Source organism: Nomia melanderi, chromosome 3 (genome assembly GCF_051020985.1).
Source record: "Nomia melanderi isolate GNS246 chromosome 3, iyNomMela1, whole genome shotgun sequence".
NCBI classification, from domain to species: domain Eukaryota; kingdom Metazoa; phylum Arthropoda; class Insecta; order Hymenoptera; family Halictidae; genus Nomia; species Nomia melanderi.
Window position 1 is genome coordinate 11,083,037 of NC_135001.1, and position 24,048 is coordinate 11,107,084.

Consider the following 24,048-nt stretch of genomic DNA (forward strand, 5'->3'; position numbering starts at 1 on the left):
GCGTAAGTTCTCCCGGAAACATAGCAAGTTTCGCAAGACTGGTTGTGAATCGTGCATCAGACCTTTATTATCCATTAGGCACAATAGCTATAGTGTAACATAACCTGGCGCAATGAATCGAATCGTTAGTGTTCGTAATCACGTATTGGTTCGAATTAATTTACGAGAATTACGCTTCGTTACGTTACGAGTTGTATACATTTACAAGGTCTAATTAGCCGATAATTTTGTTTTTATGAGAAGAGTCGACGCAATTTATTAATAACTCCGTTTTGTTCAGTTTGTAGACATTTACAGAGTTTGATTAGCTGACAATGTTGTTCGTATAAGAAAAAAACAACGCAATTTATTATCATTTCACGATAGAATGTTAACTTTTTATTTATGTACGTATATTGGCGTATAGTAAAACTGAACTGAAAAACGCTTGGCTAACCCATTTTATTCGTTTATATTGAATTGTTGATTCTGAGATATTCATACACATTGATGAAATTATTATTGTGTTGTGTTGTTGGAATTAACAATTTTTTTTAATTTTATGTATGTAGTATAATATAATACATACATAAATTTTATGTATATATTATAATATTATTATCATTAACATGCAAAATAGAGAAAATAGATAAGATATTATCTCTACACTTGTGTTGCAAGAGAGGAAATCATCAGATAATTCATACAATGTATACTGTACATTAATATTCTAAGTAAAACATAAATTAACATTGCAGTTAATAGCTATTACTATCATTTTTTTCTTATCGAATGTTATTTCACAAAAATGTAGTTATTTATTATTTTCCATCCAAGAGAAAATTATATTTCTATAAACATATACACAGATATGTTATTTTATATATTTAAATATATAAAATTGATGTATTACGAAGAGAAAAATCAAATATAGCAAAAAATATTAATATTCGGAAGAAAAAAAAATATTTACTGTTGCCAGGACTCGATCCCGCACCACCACGCAACTCGCGTAAAGTAACTTGTAAGAGTAGAATAGTTGACGTTTCGTGGTGGATAATTGTTTATTATTATAAAACACATTTTCGATGGATGTATCAAAAATTGCAAAAGAATTTGTCAGAAGTGGGATTCGAACCCACGCCCTCCGAGAGGACCAGAAAACCCCAGAACCCGCTGTACGGGTAAGGAATAAACCTTGAGTCTGGCGCCTTAGACCGCTCGGCCATCCTGACATTGTGGTAACGTTGTTTAAATTTTGGTTTACATGTAACAATACTATATATATACGTCTGAATACAGATACCAATTTTAAATACTTATTAAACTTAAAACATATACCATTAACGTAAATATATTATTCGTGTAATAAATAATAAATTTGCGTACAAAATAATTGCTGCCACATAGAGTTATAAATATCAATATACTGCTTGTGAAAATAAAATGTAGGAATTGAGTAAAATAAAAAATGAACTATATATTGTTATATCTGTGAATAATGATATTTGTTGGTTTAATACAATTTTTAATTTAAAGTATTGAAATAATTTAAACAATTCAAATAAATATAATTAAGTATTGATTTTTGAAAATTTGTATTAGTTTTTACATTCTGAATTTATGTAAACATTTTCTTATGCTTTATTATGGATCGTAATTAATTACAAATATAATTTCACAGGTTACAACTAGTAGAGTAATATGATATTTCAAGAGATCTCTTTATCTACTTACTTCAATCATTTATTTAATCAATTTAATACTTGAATATATTAATTTAAATAATAACAAGTTTACTGCATCACGTATGTTCCAATTTTGTGTGGTATAAGATTAATCATTGATTAAGAATGATTAATTTTTTAATTATAATCAAGAATCTTATCAATTAAATCAGAGTACAATTAATTATTTGTAGTTTTTATAGATCTGAAAACAATTATAATAAATTAGATATTTCAACAAAAAAATAATGAAGTGAAAAGTAATTAAGTTTGTCGTTTCAGTTTTTGTTTTCAACTATTTTTTATATGCAATGACTTGCGTAACCACCCTAATCTCGGAAATTAATCTACTGTGGTGGCGATGATATCGGTATACGCTATGTGAATGTTAGCGGGACAAAATAATATTATACGCATGTCTCGTAGATCAATCTGTTCGTTTATAAAATAAATTAGCCACCGCCTTGTTTCGTTGGAAGCCTGGTTTCACAGAACTACGACAGTGTATCTAGAAATCACTGACACATAGGAATAGAGTCGACTCATGTAATACTCAACAGTTACAAAACTGTTCTACTTGTGTTCCGTGTAACTTCAAAACTATAACAATTATCTTTAAATTAATTGAAAGAAAACTGAGAATAAATTATTTTCTATACTTTCGATTTATTCGCTTATGCTTACAATTTATAACTAACATCTCCGAAATAACTATAAAAAGTAGAAATAAGTTTTCCTTTAATACAAGTTGCATAAAACAAAAATATATACCTACTTACTTGTTACTCTATGTTTCAATCGTTTGTTAAAAAACAATTGTTATGGAAAAAGATGAAAATAGATATCTTTCTTTTTATTTTGGTCATTATTTACGCTATGAATTTATAAACTTTTCTTATTAACGATTCCCTTTTTTCAGTTTAAATTGTTAAAGTAACCGTCATTTTTTTTAGAAGAAATATAAAACATAGTAAGAAAGTGAATCATAAAAATGATAGAAAATTGCGAGTACGAAATATCCTTCTTTATTAACAAATTTATTTGTTGCCACAAATACTACAATTTACGAAACAATGAAATAAACCGAACAAATGGCTGTATATATGATACTTGTTGGTTCCGACCCATCGCTACCGACGCTGTGCATCCTAATTCATTCTTATCGGTTTCTGGGACCCCAACTTCGTTCCTTTCGTCGATCTTCTTAAAGAGAACAACGAACGAAAAGGAACAAGAGGTAACAAAAACGATTCATTGCCATGGGATCAGTCTGTGTTGTGCTTCTCCTCGTATCAAACTGGTGGAATGGCGAATGTATTAGGGTCCCCGAAGTGAGGTAACCAATATTTTAATGACATTTATCTTTCCAAATAAATAACTGGTTCATAATATGGACCGTTTATTTTGAAAGTGGTGTAAGTCCATTTTCTCTTGTTTCAAGAAAATGAAAGGTTAACATATCTGTTAATTAAAAAATTTAGGCAAATTATATGAAGCCTGGCAATGTTTCTACTGTTTTATCAATATGTAATTTGTTTATATAAATTTGTTTTAGGCGTATTTTGCTAAACTGATGTATACTTACGGGCTGCAAATGGACTTACACCACTTTCAAAATTAGACAATTGTAAAAATCGTTTAATTTCAATTTTGAAAAATCAAATACAACTTAAAATATACTATTCATAATCAAAGTGTGTTAAATTGTTAAATGACTACGTTATACAATAATATTTAAAAAATGGTACCTAATATTAAAGTACCATTTTTCGAAAATATATTCATAGTAAAAATGTGTTACGTTGTTAAATGACTATGAAATGCACAAATTACCATCACGTTGAGAAGAGGTCATTGGTAACGATAGAAATTATATTGTTCAGTAAATATGATTAAATGTATTTATTGAACATATATTATTTTCTTTTAATTCAAAAATAGGTTGAATTTTTGAATAGACCCCATATTTGATATTTATTCTATACGTCTACTATTTAATTTCAATTATGCAATGCAGCATAGTTATTGATAGTGTGGAGGCGGCGTACGGCGTTGCGTTATTGGAAGATGTGTTTTTTAATTTTCTTAATTTTTAAATCGGAGGCCAGTAACAGTTTGCATCCGGACGACAAATACCTTTGACTCGTCTCTACGTGCGACGATAAGTGTAAGCGATTAGCGACATAGGAACGAAGCACTGTGGCCAATTTGGCCGTTTTAGGCGGCCATTAAAAACACCTATTTATATCGAATATTTATATCGAATTTTTTCGACAAAATATGACTATATAAATTATATATAATTTGTATTAACTCTTTCTACTCCACAAATTTTTCATTAAGAATATTCAACATTTTCTAATAAAATACCAATGACATTCTTTCAAACTAACTTCTCGAGAAGTGGCACATAAATTGAGGAATGAAACCATTTTCTTTTAACATTTCACATATCGATGCATTGTGCAAAGTTTAATATTAAATATCAAACTTTACAATTTTGCTGTGTCAAATCACTTGGCGACTAAGAGGTGTATACGGGGTGCAAAGGATTAATAAATTTATTGTTATATACCGTAGAACTGTATATTATTATATATTATTATATGACATTCCCATTTTGTTGTAAAAGCTCTGTATAAGCGTGTCTTTAGTTTTGGCCGGACAGATCGAGCAAATACCCCACCGTGCGTTGCGTCGGTGCGTTACGGCAGAGTAGAAAGGGCTCATTGCAATTTATTAGTCATGTTACAAGGTGACGATCCTCAAAGTGAAAGTGCAACGACGCCCGACCGTGAAAGACATCGCGGTGACGAACATGGCATTACAAGCGCGATAATTAGCCGTGAAAGTGTACCGGCAAAAAGAGTCCGCGAGCAATGGTCAGTGTTTTTCCGAATGTATCGATTCCGTCGGCATAACGAACCATACTTTTCCGTCCGGCTCTCCCGGCGCGGTAATCACGTTATCAATCTTCCGTCCGGCGATCGAAGAGAAATCGTCGTCCGCGGAAAAACCGTGTCTAGCCGCGCCGGTATACTTGATACCGCGGCGTGGGCTCCGGCTCGGGCTATACGCGCTTTTATCCAATTAAATTGACACGTATTTCACGTTCGTTGCCGGGACACGGTGTTATTTTACGCCGGGCTGGCCCAGATTTCTCCGCGCGCTTTATATGGGAAAAACGTGTTCCACGATCCTTAGAATCGCGTCAACTTCGTTAACATTTTCGTGTCTCTTGACATTTCTGCGCCGGCCACGCGGTGCCTCAAAGGTTAAGAGGTGGAACGAGGATGGGGAAGTGTCGCGAATTAACTCCCTCTCCTGGAACATCGAGTCAGACTCATGATGGAAGTTTTCCAACCGAATCCGACAGATCTAAACGTTGTTTAGTTATTTTTCGTATAAATGAAACGTTACTTATCTATTACCGATTTCTAACCTTTACAGTAGATGTGGATACAGAATAAGCATCGTATTCTTTTTTTTTTTTAATGAATTATTGACAAATCTAAACATTATTTAGTTATTTTTCGTAGAACTGAAATATTCTTTTGACCATATAAAAATTGCAATAGTTAAGGTTAATGGCAATGTGGAGGATACTTGAAGGATATACTATTTCATGCATTTTACATGGTCGTTAAACTATACCTGTAACAGTAAAGTAAACCACATTCTATAATCTTCATTTAATTTTCCATTTAAAAGGGAATTTGAGAAGTCAATGTAGCAGGCAATTGGACTGATCATTAATTCGATCCAATTGCACTGTAATTGTAAATATAAAAAATTTACATATAGGTTGTAAACCTACAGTGAAAAACGTTTCTACTAGTAAACCTGAACACGCTTTAATCGACAGACTATAGGCAACATTTTTCCGTAAATTTACACCGCCTGGAATTGCAGAAAAAATATTTTCTTGTACTATGACCGACTCGGAATGCCAAGATCTCGGTGGTTCGCAATCAAACGGATGAGCGGATCTACAGCTCGGGGCTGCAGCTAGAATGCAGCCCGTGCAGCGTATGCAAAGATTGTTGCGCGCCACCGTGCCGACCATGAACAGCCCGACGTTTCACGAGACGTGGCTGAGGTGAACAAACCCTATCACCTGTTTCATATTGTGATATGTAACCGTCTATATTTTGCATACGCCACTTTCATTAGAAACTACCGCGGAACCAATTCAATTTGGCTTCCGCGAGTCCCAAATATTAGGGACAGGAAAGAGATCCGTCGTTTTTAGTTTATATATATTTCCATTTCCTCAAAGTAAATTATTTTCCATCATAATTGGCTTAACCCAGACCACAAATGACCTTTCCAATAGGTCATTGTATTCCTCTTGAAATACTCTAACAGAATGTAAGTAAAAGAAATATACCGTTCCATTTAAAAAAACAGAGATGACCTTCATATCTCCTTGACGTCTCCACATATCAAAAAACTAGTAACATCGGATGATCGATACCAAATAATTTTGGTCTGATGGATTTTTTCCTATCATCAATGGCAGCCAAGTTATTCAGATGGCCGGTTTATATATATATTTATATTTATATATAGAGTGTTTATAAAACAAAAATCGAGAGACGCATAAATACATCCGAATGATGCAAAATTCATAAGATTCATACGAAAACTATCCTTTGATTGTGTACCGAGTCGCGGGCTGTGGATCATATATCCACTCCATAATCTCGAAAGAAATGGTACCATCCAATTATGCAAACTGGAATGCACATATACATATTTCACGTTGACAAAATTGTTGGCCCACCCTGTCTGTTATTTGAAACACTTAAAATATACGATGGGCATTACATTGCATGGTAGGGTACGCGTATATTCAAAGCGGGATCATTTTCAAAAACGATAACCACTTATCAGGCTGAAAATCCTGCGGGCTCATCGTGCCAGTCTTGCGGCGTCCGTGAGATAATGGCAAAGCTGCTGGCAACTTCTGACGTCGAATCTCTTTTTGGTCGTAAATCGGCGGCCCCTTAGAACCCGCGATAAATTACTTTACGCCTGAATCAGGGGTAACATCATGGAATCCCAGGGAAATGCGCGCCGGTTGCTGCTCGTCCATGAGTATCGTCCGGGAAGCCTTAATGGCCGCCGCGTTACACTCGGTAACGAGATCGGAACTTCGGTGAAAGGTGTGAAACCGACGAAAACAAACGTTCACACACTGATACATCCTGTCATATATGAACCGCCCATTGGCCAAATCGGTCAACTCAATCTTTTGAATTTTGAAGTATTTTATTGTTAATACGGTTCATTGACTTTTCTTATTTTATATTTCAAATGAATTTTTTTTATTATTGGGTTATTATTACTGATATACTGTTATTTCTATATTATTATTTATTTCTTATTTGTTATTTTCTACCGTGAAGTAACAGGAATTCTGTTTACAGAGAAATTGTTAAGATCAATGTATACAGTAATTATATACTATAATTAAATAATTATGTACTATATACTATTGACACATAATAACAAAAATCAGTAACGACCTTTGTTCCACTGTAAGAACATGTATTATAAATATGTATTAAATGCCCGTTTTTTTTTTATTTATTAAGAAATATAAGGGGAAGAAAGAAAAACGAGAAATATAGTCAGGAATAGAGTTTTAATCTGTATACATGAAACTTTTATCGTGGACATTAATTCACGTATCTCTTTTACGGACTACTGAACATATATAATCAAAACGATAACGATACAAGCGGAGAACGATTTAATAAACTCCGAATATGTGGAAAACTGTTGTAGCTTTATAAATCAAGTTTTTAAACTTCTTGATTTTTCATATTCAAAACCTCATTATAATCTGCTTTAAATTTTACTACTTCATGCTACAAAAATTCTTTAAAAAATATTTAGTAAACGCGCGGTTTATTAATAAATGTATAATTATTGGCACAGCAAATATGCAACATAAACTGAGTAATAATATTCTTAAAATTCCAAAGAATTGAGGAACCTGCAAAGAGTGATCCTTTTTTATCACAGAAAACAAATTAACAAATTAACAAATAAAAAGTACATTATTAATATGTAATTATCAGTATAATATAAATAACACTGTAATATACAACTCATGTCGAAAAGATATATAAAATCGTTTAACAGTACAGTATTAAACCCCCGATAACCAAGTATACTTTATAAATCAATTTTTACCTTAAATATCAATTTTTATTGATTTTTAATTATTAGTTTTTCACGACAAATGTAATAGGTGCATGATACATCATGAATAACGAAATTTAAAAAATTGCAAAAGAATTTGTCAGAAGTGGGATTCGAACCCACGCCCTCAGTGAGGACCAGAAGCCCCAGAGAACCCGTCGTACGGGTAAGGTATTACCTTGAGTCTGGCGCCTTAGACCGCTCGGCCATCCTGACATTGTGGTAACAGTGCTCAAATTAGCAGTCACAAACAAACATACTGGCTATAGTTTTAAATATAAACATCAGCGGAGATAAGAATGCTCATTAAGCTTCTAAACGTATCATAAGATATAGCAATATTAACTCTGCGCGAAAAAATTAAATAAAAATCTTCTCCCATGTTATATACTATATGACATAGATTTTGTACATTTATTTATGTATTATTATTATTCTATTATAGAAATTTAAGCAAATTGAAATAACTTAATTATTTTTATCGAAGATATTATTAAGTTAATAATCAAATAAAAACTTTATTAAAAAATGTCGAACTTTTACAAATATTTGTTAACTTATATTTAGGTTTCTGTAATGCATAAAGTAAAATTGTTATATAACAGTAGTTACGTATTTTGTAACTTCAATGTTTTCATTGCCTAAACCAAGTGTAATATTATTCGAATAATATTATTAATAAAATTTTTCAGTCACTTACATTTCTTTTAATTTATATTACGTTTTATTTATTATAATGCACTTCATTGATTACGTTTCGTTTATTCATATTAGGATTTATATGAAATGGTGGAATGGTTACCAGTATTACTTCCTATTGTCACTATTATGTAAATATCATTTGTGTCAGAATATTTTACAAAGATATAGGATTGTATAACGTGGTACACATATTTTCAAACTTAAATATTAATAAAATGGCGCTTCGAACGTAGTAATAATTACTTGAAACATTTTTATCTTATCTTGGATAGTTGTACTATACATATCTGTACATACATACAAGTTCTAAATATATAATAGAGTATCATAATTTATTATTGACATATAAAATATTGCAAAATAAAGATTTTAATTAAACCCAGCCCTGCAGGTATGTTTTTATGAACGGAGAGAAACCTCTACTGTAAAAAGTAAATTTCCTTCTTTGTAAATCAGTGTTTAAATAGTCTACTCATAAGTAGTAATCCAGAATACATATTATACTTCCAAAGAATGCATAAACCCTTTTGAAGAAACACATTCCTAAAAAGATTTCTCTAATGAACAAACCTCAGGTAACGTCGGTAAATACTTAAAAATCTCTAGATTAGTGACAATTATCAATTCACCGTTGTGAGCTGTATCAGTTTCAGTCTTATACTGGCTCCACATCGGTTCTACAATTGTCATTTTTCGGTTCTGAGAGAAATTTAAAATCGAAATACTGAACCGAAAACTAACAGTTAAAGAACCAGTATAATATCGAGTCTTCGGAATCAGAACTAAAATCAATATAGCTCAGAACCGATACATACGGAATGACACGTACGACTTTATTTCGGTTCCCCATAACTGTTTCAGTCGGAACCGATAAATAACAGTTTGAAACAGTTATTCTCGGAACCTTTCCAATCCCTGATTCGGAGCCAACGCAGAGCGAAAGCGCAGAAAGTAAAAAAACGAAAAAAACGAAAAAAGCGTTCGCCGGTCAAGCATCGATTCGCCGGTGCATTTTCGCGGTAACCGCGTGTATCCGTAAGAAATCGCATGTAATGACGCGTAATTGCGCAATCTGACCACTTGTCAATTACGTTGTTATCTGAGAGAACAGCGGTCGGCGAAGCGTTGGGCGCGGGTTAGAGCGAGATAGTATGGGCATACGCCGAGATGAATCTGCATTATGCTGTTGTGCGCCTAGATCCGTCTAAACGGATACGGTGGAACTGGTTTCGACCTCACAGAACGTTTCGTTCGGCGCACGGCGCGGCTCGACTCGGCTCGGCGGTTCCTGGAGTCCTGGCTCGGCCTTAATCCAGCATGCAGATGCGTTATCCGGCCGGGGGAATCTTTATATACCTTCCCCTTCGTCGTATTATGCGCGCGTTGGCTACCGTAAATCTGCCAGTAGGACCCACCGGTTGTCAATTATTTCGTTATCAACGCGATAAATCTCTCTGTTCGGGCCAACAATCGTCAATTGGCCAATTATCAGCTGGCCGGATCGGTACGCGCCACTCGCCAGGTGTTCGTTACCTCGTTATCAGCCACTAACCCACATTGATAACGACGAGTTCGCGAGTCGACATGCTGGCGACACGGAGCTGGCTCCGAGCAGGTCAAAGTCTCGCCTTGACTTTCGACGGGCGTTCCTTCGTTGGCGATAAATCATTGCGTGAAACGCGTTTATAGCGTATCATTGGTGTATCACTGTCGAGCTGTTGGCTATCATATTTCACTGTGTTTGATTTACCTGTAGATTCGATCCGTTAGATTCTTTTTAAGTTTTCTATTAGAGCGATTAATGAAACAAAAGGTTTTTCTCAGTTGTGAAGATTATTTAGCTTTTATAATTAATGGTAACTAATTCTCACGGAACGTCTAATTTAATATTCATTTTGTTAGAAAGCAAGTTATACTGTTTAACTGCATAGATATTTTTCTTAGGAGAGCCGGAGGTGAATGTTCTAAATTTAAATTCTTTGGCGGTTATTTAAAACTCGAGACGCGACGATCGCCGTTTCATTCACAATGCAGCAAGATTATGAATCTTATGTGTTGTATAAAGTATCATCATATAAGATATATAGAAATAACATAGAGTTCTATCCGTTAGTTTACGCGAAATTCTTCTTTATGTTAGTGGTAAAAAATATCATGGATATTACAGTGGAAAATAATGAACATCCGTAATGAAAAATATTGCCAATCGCAAAGGGTTAATACACTGGATATTTGCGCGTGTTGCTGTAATGGTATTGATTATCAGACTATTTGAACGGTAAACAAATATTGACACGGTTATAAACGGCGCACAGGAGTAGAATTCAATGGAAAACAATGGCGAGAATAAACGACACGGAAAGTAATAGCCTCCGGTTCGATAATGTTTTCACGATGAACCATGACGGTGCCAGTAATGTTAATGCAACCACGGAGCCGACGACGACGACGAACTTGTAATCCAGGTCAGCCGTCGTGACCCGGCTTGCATTAACTCCAACTTCTTCTTCGCCTTTCCATCTATCTCATCCTCTCCTGCAGTCGCTTCACACCACTCTGATAAGATCGACACGCTCAATGCCGTGCGTCATAAATATTCTATCAAATGCATGCGATACCGTGGATTCGAAGACGATCGAGGCGACAATTCATTTAAATTCGTCCAGGCACTTCGGAAACTTTAATTTTCGGAAAATTCAGTTCTCTCGAAGTGTGAATTCATTTTCACATTAATAACGTAGTACTAGATACAATACTTTACGCTTACATTGGTGTGGTACGTGTGCTTCGAATTTAATTGTAAGAAAATTCATTTCTATGAAATTTCTGATTCTGTTAGTATGTATTGGTGTTTATAAATATCCGTTAGGTATTTTTTATACAGAATAAATCGTAATCGTTAAGTATTGAAATTGAAATATTAAAGAAGTTAAACAGAATGCGGAATTCTGTTGTCTATTCAATTCTTAGACAAAAATTACCCCAAATGACAAATGAATACAATTTATTTATCATCTGTGAGTGACGAGTATATTAATTACCCATTATTCGCCAGTAACAATCAAATAGAATTCATCTGTTATTTTTTATTCGTTATTTTACTACTAGAATTACAGTACCAATCAAAATGAATAGTTTCGGTTTCCTTGTTTCGCAATTATTGATACCTTAAAAACATTGCATATTCGAAATGATTTCGAAAATACATAGTTTCCCTTGAACACTGTAACAAACGTCTGAAGAAACTAAAAGTAATCTATCGTGAGAATTTTTATAGGGATTCATTTTAATACCATTTGCGTTTGTTACGATAGGATAAGTAATGCGAAATACGCTCTAAATTCTCGTAGCGGTGAACGTGTTAAAAGCTAGCCAACGCAAGTTCGTGTACGTTCGACGTACTGAATGAACCATACAATGAACGAGCGTATAACACTGCATGAATGTGTACATTATCGTGTACGAAATCTCGGGGAAGAAATTGAATATCCGATCCAGGACGGTTATTCGTTAGCATGCAAATTGCGAATAATCTCCCCCTCGACCCTCCGAAACCCTGTGAAAATATCACCTCTCGCCTCCGTGTAACGCTGCTAATCCGCATGAGATTGCCGGCGAGGCGAGAGTAAATCGTCGACATTACGATTGACCTTTTCGCAGTCAAACCGGTGACCATGTGATCCGCGCGGCAAGTAGCGATTCCCGGCGAGCGTTCCGTTGTAAAGACAGCGCTAATCAAGCGACTCTGATCGCGAGATGAGGTGCACGGTTCTATTAACTCGGGAAGCACGGCAATGCAGGGTGGAGATCACTGGATCGTAAATTGAATTCTTCCGTGTGGCTAAAAATCCGTGCCCGGTAATCGAAGAGATTCGAGTAATTGGATGGAGAGTATCTAATTGACTGTCTATTTTATGCGAACACAGTGTATTACCATACGATCTACCTGTTCTGTTCGATACACGTATGTTCGATACCTGCACGTTCTCGTGTCAATTTCGGGAACTAATTTTTAAACCTGCTTCAGTCTTGCGTTGAAATAAAACTAAATATTGAATAAATAAGTTTCTGTCGATATAGAAGTAAATTTCAAAGAAATTTATGTTGTTATATAAATAAATCTTAATATATATATACTTTTAATATATATTTATATAACTTTTTTTAAATAAACTTAATATTGAATAATGGATAAAAATTTTAATAAATAATTATAACAAAAAACTAGCAGAGCTGGTTCCCGTTCTAAGAACGGGATTATTTTGCTTCTGGCTTCTTAACGCTTTCTAACATTAATTTTTTGATTTTCATTTTTTTTCTTTTTTTTCCCTTCTAAAACAAAATAAGTATGAGCATCTTCCTAAACTTTCGCTTATTTACTAATATACCTATAATATACCATAATCATATTTGTTTCCTAATTTTAAACATAAAAATTCAAGTTTTACTTATTTTAAATATCACTTTCCTCAAATTCACTATTTCCTCCTTTTTATTTATTTTTTAGAGGCCGAAAAATAATTTGTTAACTTTTTATATATATTTGACAAGCAGAGCTAGTTCCCGTTCTAAGAACGGGATTCTTATTTTTCATTTCGTGATTTAGCTTTCTACTTTTTTTAACATTTTTCTTTTCCTTCTTATTTTTACCCCCACATGTTAAGAAATTGCAGTTCATATGCAAAATTATAGTAACAAACAATTTAATAATATTAATATCACTGTATCATGCTCAACCTACCTCATACCCGCTAAACCTACCTAACCTACCCGCTAAACCTACCTAACCTACTTGCTATATATATAATATGATATTTCTATGAAAGTTATATTTCTTTTTTAATGAATGATTTCGAAAGTAATACGTTTGGAATTTTAATAATGTAACCGTTCATGGTAATTGGATACTATGTAAGTACGTGCGCGAATACTTGGTTATTCGCTAGATTTTCTTGCATCAATCGAAGAAAATAGTTGCGCACCAATTAGTGGAACCTTTGACTATAGTCCGGACATTTATTGAATTTATATTGAATTTAAACTGTCGAGTTACACGCTCAGGTTAAACAGTCCATCAAATCGCAATTCCGGCGGGAACAAAACACGCGGACCGTTACTCGCGCAGAAGGATGAAGCAATTAAAACCACGATTAAAAGCTGGCTGAGAGGTCTTTAGAATTCCAGAGTAATTACTCCTTCAAATTGCTTTTCCACTTATAAGGGAAGCACTTCTTTTTCGCGTCATTCATATTTAACTTCTGTCTGTATTCCTATAGATAAATGCATAAACAAATTTCAAATATCTCATTGTTCTACGGTATTTATTTAACAAATATTACACTTAGACACTGTAGATATGTTTCATTTCTTTTCGCGACGGTGAATGATTTTAAAGTCGCATTACGTGAATAATAAAGTAACGAATATTCTAATTTTCCTAAAAATATAGAATTTAATTTATTTATTCAAATAAAATCTATGTTCACCTATAAACGATCTCTTTCAATTTTAAACAAAAAATTAATGAAGATAAATTATTTTAAACAAACAGTTCTAATTTTCTGTTTCCTCCAGTGAACAGAATAATAAACCCAACTAATGCGCAATTTAACTACACAAGAGGTCATTAAACTAATTCTTAAAAATTTTTGTTTTCCGTATTACAACATTTACACTTTCACGTGGGTTTTTAGCCTTTAACACTAAAACTACCGAACAGTCCAATTACTTTCCTTTTGTTGTTCTGGAGATATTACAAGAGTGTATTATTACAAGATAGTCATTTCTCTAAGAAACGCTTGTATTTTCTTAATGATTATAAAAGAAGAAATCGGGAATAGATCGTAGGAGTTATAAAGAAGAAAAAATTTCTATTATGTATATTACTTACGCACAAACACAATGTTTTCATCTTTTTCTGCTGAACAGAAAGCAAAGTAAAAAGAGCTCCGCATTTAAACTTTAAGTATGGACGTGCGGTTTCTATATAAAATATCATGTAATTTTAAAACCTGTGAAATTTTCGTTATATAATTACTACAATTGCTATGCAGAGATACTTAGATAAGTAAAAACAAATAGATACAATAAATATTTGTATTAGTCGCTACAAACAAGGATATTTAACATTAATCGGTAATTTTCAGACTTCCATACTTAAACATTAAATTCACGTCCATATTTAAAAGTTAATACGGCGACTCATGGTATTTAACATACTCGATGTACACTATAACGCCGCGACTCGTCCCAATTCAATTCAAATTTCTCAGATCACCGAACAAATTGTTCGTAACCGCTTTCGTGTAAAGATTATTCATTGCCGTTCTTTATTTTCGATAGAACCGATCGTTAATGCGAACCGCTATCTCTGCTGGCGAGACAAGGAGCGAACGTAATAAATGACCGACGATCGGTTCGATTTTCTCAGAGGAATGCAGGACACCACCGATGCTCCGGCTGTGCATGATATCTGTTCCCATCAATGAATCGCGTGAGAGATAGAGTTATTACGCGCGCAGCCTACGCGCGGCTATGCCACGAATACGGTTCGTTAGTATTTTCTATCACATGTAATTAACAGAGACGTTGGAAGCCAGCTTACCAACGGGCATCCATTTCACCTTTGCCTATAGATCGTAGCTCCCCTGAAGCGTCAAGGCGCGTTCCAGAAAGGTGTGAGAACTATCTTTGGCCTTGTCATGGTGTGGGACTATACAGGGTGTACATACCTAGTAACTGGGACAGATTACGATTTCGTTCTTGTCGAAACCAGAAAAGAAATCATAAAGGAAGTCTTCACACTATTTAACTCATTCGCATTATTAACACGTTAAGCGCCACGGAAATCTTGGCCGTTTTTCTGTAGAGTTATTCTTTTGTTGCAAAGAAAAGCAGGAACGATGATTAATTATTTAGCGTTACAATCCTTGCATTACACTACTGTCAGCTTAGTTACGTTATTAAACATTTTCATTGGACACAGGTTATCTTGCATGTTATGATTGCTTTCAAGTAATTCAGAAGCGTGGGTCATCAGTGAATAACATGGCGCTTAACATGTTAAGCGAAATAATCTGCAACGATAACTGTTCCTTATCACCGAGAGCGGAATATTTTGCGCACAGTTACTTTTAGTTTTTTATATGTTACTCGGCTGTATCGGTGGGAGCAGATTAAGAGCAGTTTCAGTTGAGCATCTCTGATTAAACAATAAATATGTAAGAATATAATATATATATATATATATATATATATATATATATATATATATTATTTATTAATACATTAAATATTCATATGTAATCTTCAGATTTAGAGCGAAGATGCAAATAACAAGCTTTATCATAGTGTAATACCAGTATTTTTCATGAATGCATTGACGCAGTTGCAAAATGCAATTGTACTTTATTTATTAATGAAAGTCTATGTTTTTTTACATAAATAGTTTCTTAGTGCCATTTCACATAAGAAAGATTTAAGATTTTGTTACCAAAAATTCACCGTGTTTTAAGATATTTTATTAGTATATTCACTGAAAGCACATAGTGATTCCGCTGTGACGAAGTATTTGCACAACACTGAATATTCAAAGCAAAATATCATGAAAAATATTCAGCATTTATTACTATCAACGAAAATTTACAATCTGGGTGCGAAAACATGTGCTTCGATTCGTTACTACCGGCAAGTTTTTATTTGAATGTACATTACGTACTCAAATGTACCATAATATTTAAAAATACAGAATTCATCTATTAATACAATCTAAACTCGTGAGTTTGTATAAACCTGCATAGTAAATATTAGTATATATAGATAACAGTAGCATAATATTTTATAATAGACCTCACGTTTACTTTATTTATTGCAATGATCCGAAGTCCACTCCGCGCAATGTTGTCAGAAGTCAATAAAATGAAATTTATTCAAGCGTTTCTATCTTCGAGCTAGATAAAACAGTTTCAGTTTCACAACGGTAGGCTACGAAACCTAACCAGAGTAGCGTTCCTTCGTTTGTTACTATATAATCTAGTTTCTGATAGTAGTGGCGAACCTTGTAAGTACAGGTACATTATCAATCACCCTCGTGTCGGCAACAAGAGTTTCAATCAGTTTGTAAGTTCCCCTTCCCGATCGGCTACTTAAAATAGTTTAGTTCGTGTAGAGAAAGAATCGATCGAGATGCAAGATAAAGATTCGAACCCGGATCTCTCTCGTTCACCGAACTTCTTTAACCGATTGAGCTATCCGGCCCGTCGACAGATAACTTTTCCTAAACCTAACGTTTGAAATGGCTGCCGCCTACATTATCGTCGCATTTACATAGCGCTGGAAGAAGAATCGACGATCTCTAACGTCCGTAACATCCGGATCGGTTGTTTTTCACGATACGTCATGATTATTTTATGTATCGTATCAGAATTAACACGTTTGCCAGCAGCATTTGTTTGGGTGGTGATCTTCTCAGTGGTAATACTTCAATCCAGCAAATCTTCAAAACGAAATATTGAAAAAATGAAACTGAAACGAGTCATTGAATTCCTGAATATAATGCCGTATCGTATAACTTTAAGTAAAAGCATTTATGAGAGTAATTTCATTTTTTTTTATGTAAAATATACGATTACGGGCGTCATAAATATGTGAACATATTACTTCATAGATTATGTTACAAGACGGGGACGTAAAAAGTCTTTTATTCAAATATTGGTATTTTCTTCTGCATCATGCAAAAAGATTTATCGTTACCGGTAAATGCATAAAATAAGGAGGTTTTATTTCTTTACATGAACTGTGTATCAGTTTATAATATTACATACTGTAATATGCGTAATGTAAATTTTATTTAATAAATATTTATTATTATATTACAATATATTATTATATTACAATTTATTACAATAATACGTGTAATATATATATATAAAAATTTGTTATATTGTAATTAATTTAATACCAGAAGGTTCGTTGAATATCTTGTCTTTTAGTTATAAAATTATGAAACTTTGTACGAGTTAAGTGTCCCCTTTAAAATAATAATCGCGAGAAAATATTATTTTGTAAATTTTGTAATTTTGTAAAATTATAAATATATATTATAATTTTATAATATTTTACTTAAAATTCTGCTGTTTAAATCGATGATCCTGACGATCTGAAATTACAACAGGTCTAACGTAAGGATAAACTATCCTCTTAAAACTGGATTCTCATTATCCGTTAACGCAGTCGGTTGCCGTACAGGTTATACCGTCAGAAATAAAACACCTGGAACTTGGTCACTTTCCTGGCGTTCAAGGTCGATTCTCAAGGTTGTAAAAGTAAAATATACGCAACAATATGCGTAACTTCAGCTAGGACGAGACGCGTGGAAGGGATGAGGTTGTGATGTTGTCGGGAGAATGGGAGGAGAGTAAAGATAAGCAAGCGACGAAAGGAAACAGTGGAGCGAAAAGTTATTGGAACCGAAATGAAAAAGGCGAAAAGAAAATATTAGAAGGCAGGAAGGAAAAGAGAGCAGAGAGAGAAGGAGGAGCAAAAGTGCGGATACTTGACTGCAGGGGTGTGAGGCGGGCAACGGGCGAACGAGAAAACAGGATGATTGAAAAAAGGAGAACAAGATGTCAATAGCAAAGAGAGAAAGCAAAAGGCAAGAAAGAGGGAAAACAAGCGAAAGTAGGAAAAGATGAGGAGGGAAAAGAGAGATGGTGCAGGACTTTCCGAGGAAAAATAGGAGAAGAGAAGAGCAGTGAAAGATATGGACCGTTTATTTTGAAAGTGGTGTAAGTCCATTTTAAAATTTAATGTAAATTTTTTTTTATGTTTAACTAGTTCGTGTTTAATTTCTTAAAAAATTTCCATGTTTTGTACAATTTAAAATTGGTCGGTAAATGAAATTGCATAATCGTCGATTATGAAAGTGGTGTAAGTCCAATTGACAGACGTAGGTGGCTCAGCAGATTATTATAATTATTATGATGTAATAACACAATGTAGAAAACATGATAAATTCATTTTACATGAAACGAAACGAGAGAATTTTGTTTCAATAAAAAATCTTCAAAATGCGATTAAAAAACAGATAAGAAAAAACACTAATAGAGAACAGGTAAATTGGTTGCAAATATGTTGGATGAGGTTTCTAAAAAGTGCACCATACACTATTTTCTATAAAACATCGATGAAGGACAAAGAATTTAAAACTATAAATTTATTATCTACGCGTCCTGGAAGACCGCTGAAATTTGAAAACATCGCCCTGGCGCCTTTGTACCAAGATGCCAGGCCTATTACTTATGAAAAATATAAAGACATCGAGCAGTTATTACCTTATATACCTCCGATGCATCGTGCATATTTCGAAATACTGCCACATGCAGAGCATAAGTAAACACTATCGATACCTTGTAATTTTAACAATGTAATTAGCGTCTAAAATTAAAAATACTACTTCTATTTTATGTCCTGTCATTACTTGTAAACAAAATTGGATTAATATGAAGTATATTTTAAGTTATATGTGATTTTTCGTACATTTCGCACATCGGATTAACGTGTGTTTTACTTTATGCATAATATTGTTTAGATAATTCTTTGTTTCTGTAGTGTGAACTTTGTTCTTTAACAATATAACCTTTGGAGGAACCTGCAGGTACCATTTTTTAGATATTATTGTATAACGTAAGTCATTTAACAATTTGACACATTTTTATTATAAATATATTTTCGAAAAATGGTACTTTTAGTATTAGTTACCATTTTTTAGATATTGTTTTATGCAGTCATTTCATAATTTAACACACTTTGATTATGAATAGTATATTTTAAGTTATATTTGATTTTTCAAAATTGAAATTAAATGATTTTTGCGATTGTCTAATTTTGAAAGTGGTGTAAGTCCATTTCCAGTCCGTAAGTATACATCAGCTTAGTAAAACACGCCTAAAACAAATTTATATAAACAAATTGCATATTGATAAAACAGTAGAAACATTGCCAGGCTTCATATAATTTGCCTAAATTTTTTAATTAACAGATATGTTAACCTTTCATTTTCTCGAAACAAGAGAAAATGGACTTACACCACTTTCAAAGTAAACGTTCCATATGTTGAATTATAAATCATACTGAGATAAACAGAGTCATACTAAAATGTGAAACAGGAATAAATTGAAAATGTGATATCAGTATTATCGATTCCACCAAAAAGATAGCATAGAAAAAGAGAAAAGGGATCAGCAGTTAAAAATAGCATACGGAAGATATAAATAGAAGAAGAATAACGAAACTACAATGGAAAAGAGAATATATTTAAAGATGTCAAGAAGAGAAAAGATGGAATAAAGAAAATTATGAACTAAGCTAGGGAGTGAAGACAAAATAAGTGAAAGTACAACAAAGGAGGAACAGAGACAGAGAGATAAAAGAAACATTATATATAGAATTTATATGCCATTGTTACATGAAAACTCTAAACTTTCTAATCCGGAAACGGCAAATAAAATTTTATATCGCCTATCTCCTCAGTTGGAGCTCGGTAAATTTCATTTCACTCCGCGCCAGATCTTATAAACCACCTCATGTACTTATACGTACGTATCAATATACAGTTAACTCATTATCGAAAATCCAGTAATAAGGAACGGAAATAAACCAACACGAACTGCGCGACATGCCAGAATACATCCGAAAGCTATATTTAATCTGATCCCCGCGAATATCGCTGATCTTAAGTGTCCCAGAAAATGGCAAACGTTATCATGCGGGATCTGTTCGAAAGTACAGTCCGCCTCTCACGTTTATAGCGGTAGCCAACAAGCTGAAAGTACACAGAGGCAAGGGGAATCGGTCACACGCTTCACCTCGCTCCTTCCAGGAAACAGTAGCCGAGCCTCCGTGTCCCCGCGGTCGGTAAACATAAAAAGCCACCGCCACGCGGATACGAAATTCGACACCAATCTTCGTACATTTCACTTCATCGCATTTTGTTTCGCTTGCGGTCTTCGTTGCGGGACTGAGCCAATAACAAGAACGAGCCGAAAGTGAGACGTCACTGTTGTCATAGCTACCGGGCTGAGCGCTGCGAGTAGACGTCCTCCCTTGTCCCTCCGAACTGCGTAGCCGATAGAGCGGGTTCTGTTTCGGAAGAGGCGTACATTTATCAAAGATAAAGGGGATCCATGTAGTTTGGAATGTGACTTCGAAAAAACTAACTCTGGTCAGTACCTGAGCAAATGAAAAAAGGAGCGCACAAGGATACTACAACCCTGTGCATTTTTAGCTGCTCGGTCGCCGCTATAGTCATTATCGGCGCGCGTCAATAACAAAGGACGAAAGCAAGACCCAATATGATGAGGTAAGACAGAACTATAGAGAATTTTATTTTCTAACGTCTCACTTCATCGCATTCGGTCTCACTTCCGTCCTTTGTTACTGTCGCGCGTCAATAATGACCATGCGTCGAAAGTGAATGGAAGAATCTTCTTGTCTCTGTACACTTTTAAGCTCACGGTCGCCTTGGTTAACGTGAGAACAGAACTATATAGACGCGGTGAAATGTATTTCCCTAGGAGTCAGTCGTTCGAATGAACGGGGAAAGAGTCTCGCTTAATTCTAACGAATAAGCATAATCGGGATGCGTTTGTCGCTGGCCACAATCTCCTAACGGGAACAGCACCAGTTAAGCTGCAGCGCGGCGGGGTAACGATTGACAGCCGCTCGGAGAGTGCGGCGGCGGCGTCGGGTTATGGTAATGCTGCATGCTCGCCACGTAATCAACATGCGAAAAGGCTACTTATTGTTAGCCGGCGTGGCGCACGCATGCATGCACGCATCGCTTCACCTACGACTGACGACGATCCTTTTAACTCGGACTTCTGGCTCCATTAACGGCGTGTCGACGTCATTCAGAGAATTCCTGACATGACGTAATTGTTTCGAAACTGCATACGCGTCCGTTTTTCCGAGCCGCTGAATGGACCGTTCACGAGACGCTAGGACTGCCGGTGTCCGAGCTTCATCTGTGAGTAAAGTAGGCATTCTCTGTTGCATCTCTGTTGTCGCGAGGAGGGAGTTGCGCATCAAACGCGGAAGTGTATACAATATTCTCTCTGTATAGTAGCACTGCTTGGAACTGGCCGCGTAATTGCAGAGGACCGTGGACGCCATTCTGTGAACGTCTCATTGACTGGACTGCTTGCTCTTCTTCGGCTGGACAATAGTGGGGTGTAGATTTTATAGATTTAGTTAGATATACTTTATGTAAATATGTTAGGTAAACGGGGAACAAGGGAACAGTAATGTTCCTGTGGAATCTTATGTAATATTTAGGATTCTAACGGGGTAGGCCTTATAGAGGTGGATAGTGTATAGAGTATGAAAACGCGACTAAAATGTAGAAAAATGAAACAAACGGAATGATACTGAGAAAACCCCAAAAGACGCATTTGGGTTAATTTCCTTTTAACAATTGCATATTTCATCAGTCTTTTCTATAATTATTCGTTTATATGTAAATGATTAAAATAACATACTAATTATAGTAGCATCCAGCAACGTCGATGAAAATTTCAGAAATTTTATTCTATATTCTGTTGTAGCGTGGTACTATATTTTGTAAAATTTTGTGGTCGATAAAGCAAGATACAGCGAACTCGTAAAATATAATTGAGTGATCGTAGATTTGTAAACTTGGTTGAAAATATGATACCAGAAGCTTCCAACTTTCGCAGGAAGACTGGAACCATTTGTGCTTAAACTGCTCTTATTTATTAAATTCATTCATAGGGGGCTAATTTGTGTGATCAGAGACAAGGAATACTATAATTTACAGGTTTCTCAGTTTCTTTTGTTTTTACCAGACATTCTTATCTGAGTAAAGTCTCTTTCGTTAGCAGCTGTTCGAGTCACACGAGAGTGATATCCATAAAAACTGGGGTCTTTGTTATTTTTAAATTATATTATAGTTTCAATGAAACGAAACTTTGATCAATTGCTTTATTAAAATTTCATGAAATGTCATAAAAATTATAGATTAAACAGTGTAGAGGCAGTAGATCAGAAGAATATGATTTCTATTGATAATCTCATTTCATTTGTTCTCTCTGTCCAATATTTTACAAACATATTAAGAATTAACAATGACAGCCATCTGTGGATTCTATGGATAAAACTATAATACATCAATTAAGAAGAAAACTGGATCAAACGAATCCCTATGGGCTACGATGTAAATAAAACAACTGTAAAATCGTGATTTCTATTGTATGCTATAGATTAAATAAAATTTATTTATTATTCTAATATAAAACTAACAAAATAAATAGAAAAATAATTGTTGTTTTCATATATTTTATTCAGCAATTGATAATAATATATAATTAATGTTCAGAAATTGATAATAATAACAACAGTAATAATAATATAATTAATATTCAATAATTACCAATACTAATTATAATTTATAATTATTGAATACAAATTCCACAATTTACCTATTTATTGAAATATGATAAGATTCTTTCAGAGAAGATTCTTTCCCGACCCAAGAAGTATAAACTATTTTATAATTACTTTATAAATTATTAAAACAAAACCAGTCTTCGATAGTAGTTTTCGCTGCTCCGTTCCACGCGATGCACAAGAACTTTCTTAAAATGCAATAAGCTATCTAATTTGGTACATTCGTTCCAAATAAAACCGTTCGTTCTGCTTACGCTGTAACGAAAACTTCCATAATTATACGTAACGCACCTCAATAACGCGTGCCGGCATACGCTAACGAACGGCCGAAACGCCCGGTGTTCCACGATAGCATAATTTGCATCCGGTCTAATTTTTTCGTCGAACGCCCCACCGGTAGCCGATACCGTATAAGATAACATCTGTATTTTGTGAAAGTGTGCCAATAATGAATGCATAATAAGAATTATGGAGGAAGACGAAACCGGTCAACGCCGAATAAATTAAATATCTCTCGTAGGCATCCCGATACAACTTATATCTCCACGTGATACTAGAATTAATTGCACCGCTCGTAAACCTTCATGTATTTAATTTTTTCTCGAAGCCGCAGATCCGTACAACGTTATACGAGGTAACGGATCGTACATTTCCTGCCCGTCCCAAAAAAGTTTTCAATTTTTCGATCGAGAATTAATTCGTAACGTAATTCGCAATATCAAGAATAAACTACACCGATTAAAACTTCGGAATATTTGAATAAATAAGTAACAAATAACTCTGTAGCAAGACGCGTATTCATAACACGATTTTCGATATCTACAATCTTCGGTATATCAATTGATATAATGATTATTAGATTTCATTAACCCATTCGTTCCGAATGGTACACATAGGTGTTTTATACCACAAACATTTTAAATTAGGGGAAAGCTAGAAAACGTCTTAACTCCTTGCCCTACGA

General features: G+C 34.3%; 1 protein-coding gene and 2 non-coding genes across 13 annotated transcripts in view; 1 reads left to right on the forward strand and 2 right to left on the reverse strand.

Annotated features, from left to right (window-relative positions):
- The window catches only part of dgo (ankyrin repeat domain containing protein 6 diego), a 236,197-nt gene that overhangs the window by 167,350 nt on the left and 44,799 nt on the right, over positions 1–24,048 (forward strand). The window lies entirely within an intron of this gene.
- On the reverse strand, positions 1,097–1,214 carry TRNAL-CAA (transfer RNA leucine (anticodon CAA)). Its single transcript has 2 exons — positions 1,177–1,214; positions 1,097–1,141 (listed from the first exon to the last, which is right to left on the reverse strand). It is a non-coding gene; the product is annotated as a tRNA-Leu (tRNA).
- On the reverse strand, positions 8,018–8,135 carry TRNAL-CAA (transfer RNA leucine (anticodon CAA)). Its single transcript has 2 exons — positions 8,098–8,135; positions 8,018–8,071 (listed from the first exon to the last, which is right to left on the reverse strand). It is a non-coding gene; the product is annotated as a tRNA-Leu (tRNA).